Here is a 13,457-nt window from a genome sequence, read left to right as displayed (position 1 = left end):
TTCATGAAGTTTAAAAGTAAACACATTTCTGACTGAATGATAAGATTTGTTCAGTATTGGCAGTATATACACTTTCTATATTTTCCTCAACTTTCAAAGTATTTACTAACATTCCTAATACAGAGTAATTACTGTTTTTTTTTAATTCTGTCATGAGTTTGTGTGGGTAATCCCATTTGAATATAATGAGACTTTTATTATTAAGTGTTGCCTAGTTGGTTCTGACTCATAGCAACGCTGTATAGTGTTTCCAAGGAACAGCTTGTGGGTTTGAACTGTTGACCTTGCAGTTCAAACCAACCTTGTGGTCCAGTGCATTATCCTACAGCACCATACCAGGACTCTAAGAATAGAAGGTAATATATATACATAATATAGCATATAGGAACACACTTATTTGCCTCAATATATTTAAAATATTGACAGAAACATAAAAGCAAAATTAAAAGCAATACAATGAAATTATTAACACTCTTATAAATAAGTGCCTGACCACAGAACAGGTTTACGAGTTGTTCTAACAAATTGTGAATGCACTTTGGGTTCAGAGAACACTTTCATTATTCACCTCCTAGATTGTTATAGGCAGCTATCTGCAAAGGAATCTAGAAGCATGTCAGAGAAATGATAGTTTCCTTTGATTATTCTGATGCTGTAAGATGGTCTGCCAGATCTTATTAAATTTCTCATTGACTGTGAGCCTTATGAAAAAATTAACACATACTTTAAGGTGCCAGCTGCCATTCCACACCAATCCTTAACAAATGACCTTTCCCACTTTCTAGTAAGTGAAAATACTATTTTCCCAAATAAGTTGAAGGAGAATAATTAACTTCTATGCTACAATTACCTGACATCAATAAGTCACAGGAAGGTCCATGAAGTTGCCACAGGCAATACACAAACTCTTTGGGCTTTGAATAGTTACCTAGGGTAACTAAAAACCAAATTGTCTTTTTTTCTTTTTTAAATCTGTAAGTGTTGACTTTAAAAGGATATAACGAATAATGTTATAGTCACTCTTTTAAAAGAGAAAATTCATTCCTTTTTAAATCATAAAGATTAAAAAAAAAAAAGTGAACTGAGAAGAGAATGTTACTGTTGTTAAGTGCTATAGTTGTTATTGTTGTTGTTATTGTTAAGTGCCATCAAGTCAGTTCTGATCCATAGTGACCCTATATATAGGGTGTCCAAAGAGTGACTGGTGAGCTTGAACCACCGACCTTGTGGTTCAAATGGCTTTGCAGTCTGGAGCATTAACCCACAGTACCACACCAGGACTCCCAAGTGCCACAGAGTCAGTTATAAATCATAGTGACCCTATATAGGGTTTCCAAGGAGCAGCTAGTGGTTGTAAACTGCCGACCTTGTAGTCCTCAGTCAGGTGCTGATCCTACAGTACCACACCAGAAGTCCATGAGAAGATAATAGGATATATACAGGATTAGATAATAGGAATACCAACGCTCAGTCTGACACTACAAATGTCAAGCTTTTGTACCTAATACTTCCTTACACTATATCCAACACTTTATGAATATTTTTTTCATTTGAATCTAACAGGTACTAAAACAATAAACGCATATACACTGTTGTTGCTGTTAAGTGCCATCACGTTGGTTCAGTCCCATAGTGACTGTATAGGGTTTCCAAAGAACAGCTGGTAAGCTTGAACCACCAACCTTGACATTCAAATGGACTTTGCAGACCAGCACATTAACCCACATTCTAGGTTTCCCACTTAAGAAATTTAAACTGGTTCCCATCCCAAAAAAGCAAACCCATTGCTCTCAAGTCAATTCTGACTCATTGTGACCCCATAGAATAGAGGAGAATTGCCCCTGAGGGTTAACAAGGTCATAAATCTTTACAAAAGACTTCACAAACTTTCTGACACAAAGTAGTTGGTGGATTTAAACCACTGGCCTTTTGGTTAGCAGTCAAGAACTTTAATCACTGTGCTACCAGAGTTCTGATTCACCATCATTTGCTATAAAACTATCACCTGTATATGGTAATAATTTGAAATCTCTGAGTAACACAAATAGATAAATGTCTAACGATTCACTGAAAGGTTGAAGATTACAGTCAACCAGCAGTATCTCTGACTAAAGTCCTGGCCACCAGATCTGAAAGATCACACCCATGAAAACCCTATGGAAAGCACCACTATGCTTAAGATAGGTTGTTAGGAGTCAGAATTGACTCCACATTAACTGTATTTGGCTTATAGTAATAATTTATATAGTCATTAATATCAGGCAGTGGTGCATATTGGATTCCTGGTGTGGACCTGTAAAATAAGAACAGGACTGCTAACAGCAATGTCAGTGGTTCAAACCTACCCTCCTTGGAAACCCTACACAGGGTCCCTATTTGTCAGAACTGACTCAATGACACTTAACAACTAACAACAACATGGTGCATGTTGCTCTATGGAAAAAAAAAAACTATATCACAAAATTATATAGAAAAAAACTATATCACAAAATTATATAGAAGGGTCTGTGTTGAACAAAAATGCAGCTTAGAGTCTCTGACCTTACAGGAAGAGTTGTGGCACAGTTCCCTGTGTATTTGTAGCTTTGTACCTAAAATAAGCCATTCAGTTTTTCAAATGAGATTCTTGTTGTTAGGTGCCATTGAGTTGGCTCTGACTCATTGAGATTCTTTGTACAATAGTGCTAAAAACTGCCCAGACTCGCAGAATCCTCAAAATTATTACTCTATTTGAGTCCAGTGTTGCATCTACTCTAGTTTTTCCTTTTTTTTTTTTTCTTTTCTGAATCTTTCTACTTTTACCAAGTATGATGTACTTTTCCAGGGACTAGGCTCTTCTGACAACATGCTGAAAGTACATCAGACAAAGCCCCATCATCAGGAAAAGAAAAAGGTACATTTGAATGGCGGGAAACAGGAGCCCATGTGATGGCGGAAGACAGGAGCTGATGACTCCCTACATATGAAGGTACCTTTTCAGCAAGATCAGTTTGAACTGCAAGGTCAGTTGCTCAAGCTCATCAGCCATACCTCAGAAACCCTATATAGGGTCACTATGAGTCAAAGCCGATTCAATAGCACTTAACAACAACAACAATCTCATTTTTAGGACTGAGTAGTTTTTCTTTTGGTACAATTTGGGGGCTCATACAGGATTCTGAAAGCAAACCCTCCATGGTAAACCCAAATAGAGTAACCATATTTCTAACACCAAATTAAAGGCCCTTGATGCCTTTTCATTTCCCCAAGATCTTGGCCTGACAATTGGAGGTAAGTGTTTCTTGAAAAAAACCTTCATTTCTTTTTGTAGAGATTTTCTGAACTATTTAGTTTCTGCTTTCTCTCTGTTCATTTCTCGGATGTAGAGTAATCTTGTTAATTGTTAAAATGGCAAAGGTGTTCTGTTTTTTCTATTTTTCCTTTGGAGCAATGTTGAACTTCTGCCTTTATGATTTATATGCACGTTTCCTTAATGAGATAGGCATTCTGACTCCAAAAGGCATTTGGATTCCCTGTGGAAACCTCCACTACTTTTCTGGTGAACCATTATGATCCCAGTAGTGTGTTTAATTTGATGGAATGTTATGATCTCATGAAAATAAGTAAGTCTTGGAAATGGGTGGTCTTATGAATTTTGAAATGAAAAAAAAAAAAAATTCTGGTCTACAAATTGGGATCTAAAAATTCTTAAGCTATTTTGATTGACACCTGGAAAACTCTAAAAGACTGAATGAAAATGTTTTTGTTGCCTTACAAGATAGTATCTGGAAAAGGTGAACCAGTAGAAATGTTTCAATGAGAGTTGAAACCTTAAAATGACCCTCTTATTCCTTTTGCTCCTGATTCTCCTGATCCCACTGTTACATCCCTTACTCTGCTCCATCGTAATTCCTCTAGCAATAGTTTCCATTTATTAGAGAACATCTCATAAACAGAGTTGATTTATTAGAAACTAAAGACTGAAGCCCAGGCAAATTGTGGGATATGGAACAGACCATTACTTGCTTATATGCAAGTTCAGGCTGAAGATTTAGAAAATTAAAACACGTATACAAGAGACAAAATATGACCCTGAATGTACACCACCTGCATTTAGATATGATCTCAAGAACAGGTTTGATGCATTAGACACTAATGACCGAAGACCAGAACATCATTCAGGGGAAAAAATGAAAGGTCATTAAGAAGACAAGAAGAAAGAAAAATACCTAACTGGATGTCAGAAGAGATTCTAAAACTTGCTTTCCAGTTAGAGATGCTAAAGCAAATGGAAGTGATGAGGAAGTAAAAGAGCTGAAGAGAAAACGTCAAAGGAAAGCTCACAAAGATAAAGTCAAATATCATATTGACATGTACAAAGAACTGAAGTTAGGAAAGGGAAGAACATGCTCAACATTTCTCAAGCTGAGATATGAAGAGAACATTCAAGCCTTGGGTTGTAAGATTCTAGGGTAATATAGGCAAATGTACCACTCATCTGTCAATCTGTCATACTGTGGTGGTTTGGGTGTTGCTGTGATTCTGGAAGCTCTGCCTCAGGTATTTTAAATACCAGCAGGGTCACCCATAGGTTTCATCTGAGCTTCCAGACATAGACTATGAAGGAGGCACAGACTACTTCCAAATATTTAGTCACTGAAAACCTTATGAATAGCAGTGGAACACTACCAGCACTAGATTATTGAAACATGATGAATAGCACCAGAGTATTTTCAGATATAGTGCCAGAAAATGAGCCCCTCAGGTTGGAAGGCCTCCAAATTGTAGCTGGGAAAACTGTCTCCTTAAAATAGAGTTGACTGTGATTACACAAATTAAGTAAAACCCTGGGGACCTTCATTTGCTAAAGTGGCACAGCTCAAAATATAGAGCAACAGCAGTAAATAATTAATAATTAATAATTAATTAATAATCACAATATAGAATGTATGAAGTATGAATCTAGGAAAGTTGGAAATTGTCTAAAATGAAATGGAATGCCTGAACATGGATATCATAGGCATTAGTGAGCTGAAATGGACTGGTATTGGCCATTTTGAATCTGACAACCATATGGTTAACTATGCCAGGAATGACAAATTTAAAAAGAATGATGTCACATTCATAATCAAAAAGAACATATCAAGATCAGTCATGAATACAACACTATCTATGATAGGATATTATCCATACACCGGCAAGGAAGATCATTTAATACTACTATTATTCAAATTTATGAACCAACCAATAAAGTCAGTGATGATGAAATTGAAGAATTATACCAACTTCTTCAGTTTGAAATTCATCAAACATGCAATCAAGATGCATTGATAATTACTGTGATTGGAATGTGAAAATTGGAAACCAAAAGGAAGGATCAATAGTTGGAAAATATGGTCTTGGTGATAGAAACTATGCTGGAGATCCCATGATAGAATTTTGCAAGACAAATAACTTCTTCATTGCAAATACCTTTTTTTAAACAACATAAAAGATGGCTATACACATGGACATCACAGAAATCAAATTGGCTACCTCTGTGGAAAGAGGTGGTGGAAAAGGTCCATACCATCAGCCAAAATAAGGTCAGGACTAGACTGTGGAACAGACCATCAGTTGCTCATAGGCAAGTTCAAGCTGAAGCTGAAGAAAATTAAAACAAGTCCATGCGAACCAAAATATGTCCTAGAATATACCCCGCCTGAATTTAGAGTTCATCTGAACAACAGATTTGATTCATTAGACACTAAAGATTGAATACCAAAAGAGTTGTGGGATGACATCAAGAACATTATCTAGGGAGAAAGCAAAAAGTCATTGAGAAGACAAGAAAGAAGGAAAAGACCAAAATGGATGTCAGAAGAGATGCTGAAATTTGTTCTCCAGTGTAGAAATGCTAAAGCAAATGGAAAAAGTGAGGAGGTACAACAGCTGAAGAGAACATTTCAAAGGTCATCTCAAGAAGGAAAAGTAAAATATTATCATGAAATGTGCAAAGTCCTGGAGTTATAAAACCAATTCTCAAGCTAAGGGAACTGAAGAAAAAATTTAAACCTTGACTTGCAGTATTGAAGGATTGTTGGAGGAGAATATTGAAAGTGCCATATGCTGCCAAAAGAACAAACTGATCTGTGTTAGAAGAAGTGCAGCCAGAGTGCTCCTTGGAGGCCAAGATGGCCAAACTTTGTCTCTCATACTTCGAACATATTGTCAGGAGGGACCAGTCGCTGGAGAAGAATATCATGTTTGGTAAGGTAGAGGGTCAGAGAAAAAGAGGAAGACCCCCAGCGAGATGGATTGGCAAGTGGCAGCATCAATGGACTGAAGCGTAGCAACAATAGTTAGGTTGGCCCAGGATCGGGCAGTGTTTTATTCTGTTATGCATAAGGTTGCTATGAGTTGGTACCAACTTGATGGCACCTAACAACAACAACAACATGGACAAATTACTGAATGATACAGAAAGTATCAAAAGAAAATTGAAGGAATAAGCAGAGTCACTGTACCAAAAAGAAATGGTCGATGTTCAACAATTTTCAAGAGGTAGCATGTGATCAAGAGCTAATTATCATGAAAGAAGAAGTCCAAGGTGCATTGAAGTTATTGGCAAAGAACAAGGTCCCAGGAATTGATGGAATATAAATTGAAATATTTCAATAAACTGATATGGCACTGAAGACACTCACTCATCTGTATCAAGAAATTTGGAAAAACTACCTGGGCAACTGACTGGAAGTGATCCTTATTTGTGCCCATCCCAAAAGAGGTGTGGTGCTGTGGGTTAATGCACCAGACTGCAAAGCCATTTGAACTGCAAGGTCGGCATTTTAAGCTCACCAGCTGCTCCCCAGAAACCCTATACAGGATTGCTATGGGTCAGAATTGGCTCGATGACACTTCACAACAACAACAAAGAGAGGTACCCAATAGAATGCGGAAATCATTCAACAATATCATTGATATCCCATGCGAATAAAAGTTTTACTAAAAATAATGGGAAAACGGCTGCAAAGATATATTGACAGAAAACTTCTAGAGGTTTAGGTTAGCTTCAGAAGAGGATGTGGAATGAGAGATATCATTACTGATGTCAGCTGTATCTTGGCTGAAGGCAGAGAATACAAGAAATATGTTTACTTGTTCTTTATCGACTGCACAAAGACATTCATTTGTGTGGCTCATGACAAGCTATGGACAATATTGAAAAGTATGAGTATTCCTGAAGGCTTCATTGTTCTCATGAAGAACTTGTACATTGACAAAGAGGCAGTTGTTCAAGCAGAACAAGAGAACACCAAATGGTTTAAAATTAGGAAATATGTTCACCAGGGTTGTATTCTTTCACCATACTTATTCAATCAGTATTGAATTGGGCAAAATGATGTATTGCATTGGGCAAATCTGCTGCACAAGACCTCTTTAAAGTGTTAAAGAGCAAATATATCAGTTTGAGGATTAAGGTGTGCCTGACCCAAGCCATGATATTATCGATAACCTCATATGCATGTGAAAGTTGTACAGTGAATATGGAAGACTGTAGAAAAATTGATGCATTTGAGAAGAGTATCGAAAATAACTGTCAAAAGAACAAATAGATCTGTGTTGGAAAAAGTAAAGCTAGAGGTTTCCTTATAAGCCAGGATGGCTAGACTTCACCTCTCATACTTCAGAAATATTGTCAGGTAGCTATCACTGGTGAAGCATACCATGTTTGGTAAAGTGGAGGGTCAGAGAAAAAGAGGAAGACCCCCCAACAAGATATATCAGCACAGTGGCAGCACCAATGGGCTCAAGTGTAGCAACGATTGTGAAGTTGGCCCAGAACCAGGCAGTTTTTTATTCTGCTGTGCATAGGGTTGCTATGAGTTGGTATCAACTCAATGGCACCTAATAACAACAACAACATTGTGCTGAGGACAACAGAAAAACCTATTTTCGAGCTGCCTTTTAAACACAAACAATGTGACCAAGATGGGCAGCTTCCACATTGTGGACTAAAGTAGAATTGAGAACCATTGCTAAGCAATTTCCCAACCCCATTAATATACATGTATATTTGTTGAGGGATTCAAGATCCTCACCTTCACCTACCATACAGTAATCCCTGATCTTTATCAATTTATTTACATATTGCTGGGGACTGGGGAAACACAACTGTGGATGGCTGAAAGTGGATGGTGCATTTCACTGATTCCTTCCACAATAAAATCTACTAGAAATCTGCAGTTAGAAGCTTGACAAATTGAATAAAGCAATCCCAAAAGCATTTCCCCAAAAAATAAATTTGAAAAAAATTCATACTTCTAAGCAAAAGGAGAGTGAATGTATATACAATTTTGGAGATACATTAAAGTAATTATTAAACATTCAGGGTTAAATTTAGATAATGATGATGATGCTCAAATGGCCTTCAATTCAGTTTTTGTCAATGGTAGAAACTCAGAGTTTTAAAAAATTGGCCAAGTACACTGGCTTAGATTGGAAAATTACTACCACTGGAGTCCTGGTATAGCACTGTGGGTTAATGCACTGAACAGCCAAGTCTGTTTGAACCGCAAGGCCGGTAATTCAAGTTCACCAGCCGCTCCTTAGAAACAGTATACAGAGTTGTTATCGGTTGGAAACTACCCAATGGCCCTTAAGAATAACAACAACAGGCTTTACTCAAATCATGAATTAATGAAATCAGGCTTGTGCAGAAAGAACAAAAGCCAAGCAAGAGAAACTGGTAGTTTTTCAGTTTCATTAATAACTTGGAATGCAGGCATCAATACTGGAGTGTGAAAGGGAATAACATCAGTCAGGGACCTCGGTGTGTTTCTGTTGCAAGAAATCAAGACATTGTGGCACTGTAGGATAAGCACTCGACTGCTAACTGCAAGGCTAGCTGTTCAAATACACCAGACTCTCCTAGGAAACCTTATATAGGGTCACTGTAAGTCAGAACTGAATAAACAGACTTCAACAACAATTTAACATAATAAATTATAAATTGCAAATGCTGTCTCTTAAATTGACTCTGTTGTTAGGTGCTATTCAGTTAGTTCCGACTTATAATGAACTTATGCACAACAAAACATTGGAACATCTCTCTTAAGAATGAACAAAAATATATATTGGCCAGGTAACTGCTTTCCAAATTTCTTGGCATTAATGAATGAGTGCCTCCCAAAATGGTAGCTATTTGTTGAAACATTTCAGTTGTATTTCATCAATTCCTGGAGCCTTGCTTTTCACCAATGCCTTCAGTGCAGTTTGGACTTCTTCTTTTAATATCTTCAGTTTTTGATCATATGATACTCCTTGAGATGATTAAATATAGGTGAATCCCTTTTGGTACAGTGGCTTTGTATATTCCTTCCATTTTATTTTGATGCTTCCTGATTCCTTCAATACCTTGTGTATGTTGTTGTTGTTAAGTACCGTTGAGCTGAGTTCAACTACTAGTGACTCTATGCACAACACAATGAAGTACTGCCTTACTATGCATCATCCTCACATTTGGTGTTCTGTTTGAGCCCATTGTTGCTGCCACTTTCAGTCCATCTCACTGGGGTTCATCCTCTGTTTTACTGACATTCTACTCTTCCAAGATGTCCTTCTCCAAGGACTGGTCCCACATAATATGTCCAAAGTATGAGAAATGAAGTCTTGCCATTCTCGCTTCTTAGGAATATTCTGGTTATAATTCTTTCAAAACAAGGTTGTTGGTTCTTCTGGTAGTTCGTAGTCTTCTCCAGCACCATCATTCAAATGCACCAATTCTTCTCTAGTCTTCTTTATTCATTGTCCAACTTTCACGTGCATATGAGGTTATGGAAAATACTGTGACTTGGGTCAGGCTCACCTTAACCCTCAAGTATTTGTTCTTGAATATGTCAAAGTGGTCTTGTACAATGGATTTGCCTAATGCAAAACATCATATGATTTTTTGACTGCTGCATTCATGAGTATTGATAGTGGATCCAAGCAAAATGAAGATTTTGACAACTTCAATCTTTTCTCAGTTTTTCATATTATTTATAGGTCCAGTTGTTAGGAGTTTTGTTTTACATTGAGGCAGAATCTGTACTGAAAGCTGTAGTGTTTGATCTTCATCAGCAAGTAGTTCAGCCCTCTTTGCTTCTAGCAAGCAAGGTTGTATTATCTGAACATCTCAGAATGTTCATAAACCTTGCTCAAATACTGATGCCACACTCTTCTTCATAAAATATAGCTTCTTTGATTATTTACTCATCATGCAGATTGAATAAGTATGGTGAAAGGATTTAACCCTGGCACTCACCTTTCCTAATTTTAAACCATTCATTTTCTCCTTGTTTTATTTGACCAACTGCCTCTTGATCTATATACAAGTTCCTTATGAACTCAATGAAGTATTCTGGAATTTCCATTCTTTGTAATGTTATCCATACTTTTTAATGATCCACACAAATGCCTTTGCATAGTCAATAAAGCACAAATAAACATCTTTCTTTCTTCATCTCTGCTTTCAGCTAAGATCCATCTGATCTCAGCAAAGGTATCTCTCATTCCATGTCCTCATCTGAATCTGGATTAAATTTCTGTCAGAACCTGCCATTGTACAGCTGCAAATGTTTTTAATTATGTTCAGCAAATTTTACTTGCATGCAATATTAATATTCTTTGATGATATCCACATTCTCTTGACTCACCTTTCTTTGGAATGGGCACAAGTATGGATGTTTTTCAATTGGTTGGTCAGGAAACTGTCTTCCAAATCTCTTGGCATAGAGGAGCAAGAGCCTCCAATGATTTTCAGATGTTACCTAGTTCTCTGGAGGCTAACTTTCTGAAAACTTTCTTACTCTCTTCTGAGATCACAGTACTTAAAATTCAGGCACATAAAGCTAAAAACTTTCCCCAAATGGAAGAAATTAGAGGAAAGAATTTAGCAGATATGGCTTCCAAAATGGCTGCATCTCAATCCCTGTCAGGGTGTAAAATAGGAAATGTAAAAAGTATGTTCATTAAGACTTTAAAACTATCATACTCCAACTTTTTAAAAACATCAAGCCTTGTTAAGTTAGGCCTAAGCATGCTTTTTAAATTTTTTTTTATTTTCTGATCACTTTAAAATCCTAAGTAAATACCTACAAATAGCTTCTGAGGGAAAAATCAGTGACTGAAGAAATACAGGATTCTATCAGGTGCATTGTTGTGGCACTGTGGGTTAATGTGCTGGACAGCAAAGCTGGTTTGAACTGCAAGGTTGGCAGTTCAAGCTCATCAGCCACTCCTTAGAAACCTACACAGGGTAACTATGGGTGGGAACCGACCTGACGGCGCTTAACAACAACAAAAACAACATCAGGTGTATTCAGCTATGAAAAGGCCTTGAAAATAGACCTGTCATGTTTGCTTGTTTGCATGTATCCTTATTCTTAACCTGCTTCACAGACACAAAGAGCATGTCTGGCAATGAAGTGCTTAGTTTTTTTGAGAGACATTTTTAAGAAAATTATTCAGCCAACCATAACTATTCTTTCTGCATTGTCACTTATGACAGTAAATTTTATTTCATGATGATCACTGCTTCTAACATGGATCATTGTTGTTGTTGTTCTTAAGTGCCGTCGAGTATATTCTGACCCATAGCGACCCTGTATAGGGTTTCTGAGAAGCAGCTGGTGAACTTGCACCGCCAACCTTGTAGTTCAAACAGATTTGCAGTCTGGCACATTAACCCTCAGTGCCACAACATAGATCATTACAAACCTTCATATTAGCATTTATTAACTACATCTTTGGAGTACAGATGTGGCTCTGTGGGTTAATGCACTGACCAAGTTCACTTTGAACTGTAAGGTTGGTGGTTCAAGCTCACCAGCTACTCCTTGGAAACCCTATATAGGGTCGCTATGGATCAGAACTGACTCAATATTTCTTAACAATAACAACTATACCTTTATACATGAAAAATGTTACACCTGCAATGAAAAGCAACCTGGAATTGCCAAGGGTATAGTCATCAAAGACCTTAAATGAGACCCTCCAGGTTGGCATGTTTTAGCCTGCTACCAAGAGTATGCTACTAAATTAGAGATGGAACAATGGATGAAAAAAGTTATAAATTGAACAAAAATTCTTGCTTATGTCAATGGCTTGATGTCATACCTATTGTTCTGAAAATCTTCATTCTCCCCTTGCAACCACCTTTCATGTGAAAGACTGGTTGGGTAGAAACAAGACAACAGACATATTACCATGTATTTGGGGGGACACTTTAGAAAGCAAGAAGACCAAATAATCAGACATTCTTTTTTGCTTAGCGTTTAATCCAAATAAACTTTTCAACCTCCACTTGGAAAATTTAAATTGATCACCAGGCTAAAGCTCAAAAGTCAAACACATTTTATCCAGCTAACACCTATTAATAGTTATAAATTTGTACTAGTCGTGAATTGTAGGCATTCATACTGGGTTGAAGCCTTTTCATGTCAAAAATCCACAGCAGAACTTGTTACAAAATAGCTGTTAGAAAATATCATTCTTGAGTGAAGAATCCCAGTTGTCCATTGTAGTGACAGAGGAACTCATTTTACAGAATACTTAATAAAGGCTGTTTATTGTATTTTCCTCATTTTTCAGAGACTCTATTTTCCTTATCACTTCCCATACCACTCCACTGTCACTGTTGTTGTTATGTTGTTAAGTTTTGTCCAGTCTCAGACTTTTGGAATTGTGGAAAAGACTAATGGAATTGTAAAATTTCAATGGGCAAAACTCAAATCTCTATGGGATTAATTTGGCTACAAGTACTCCTGTTGTTGTTAACAAATTTGAGAGCTACGCCTTTTGACTCCCTACAAATTAACCCCATACAAAATTTCAGTTGGCCAATCAACTTACCATACCCAGCAGTTATTTCAGATTCAATTTTAATTTATTAAATTTATTAAAGTATTGCCAATTCTTGAGTTTTTATGGTAGAGGACATGCTACCTTTCTTAAAGAGGCATTAGAAAAGAGTATTTGAAAGAATAATTTCAAATTATTTACACATGGGGATTGTGTCGATTGCAAAAGGCATCAACTAAATGACTGACTTGACCTCAAAGAAGAGATCTTTCTTAGTCTTACTCACTAATTCTTGTGCTGCCAAATTACAGGGAATAAGTCTAGGATTCATGTATCCTAACTGAAGCAAGGTCAGAATTCCAAATGGAGTATTGAGTCTCATGAAGGATTGAAATTAAAATTCGAGCATTGCCAAGAAGAAAAGCAAATGAGAACTGAATAGATTGCATTCCTGAGATCTGTGGATGTGACCTGAAAGTGACCTGTGAACCTGCAGTGCAATTTGAACTTCTGGCTGTCTGATTTGTTCTTAGGAATTTATTGTTTTTATCAGCTAAAACTTCGAGAGGTTGTTAGGTGACATCGAGTCTGTTCCAACTCATAGTGACACTATGTATGTGTATGTATGTATATATATATATATATATATATATATA

Source organism: Chrysochloris asiatica, unplaced genomic scaffold (assembly GCF_000296735.1).
Source record: "Chrysochloris asiatica unplaced genomic scaffold, ChrAsi1.0 scaffold00058, whole genome shotgun sequence".
Lineage (NCBI taxonomy): Eukaryota > Metazoa > Chordata > Mammalia > Afrosoricida > Chrysochloridae > Chrysochloris > Chrysochloris asiatica.
This window is presented reverse-complemented; position numbering follows the sequence as displayed.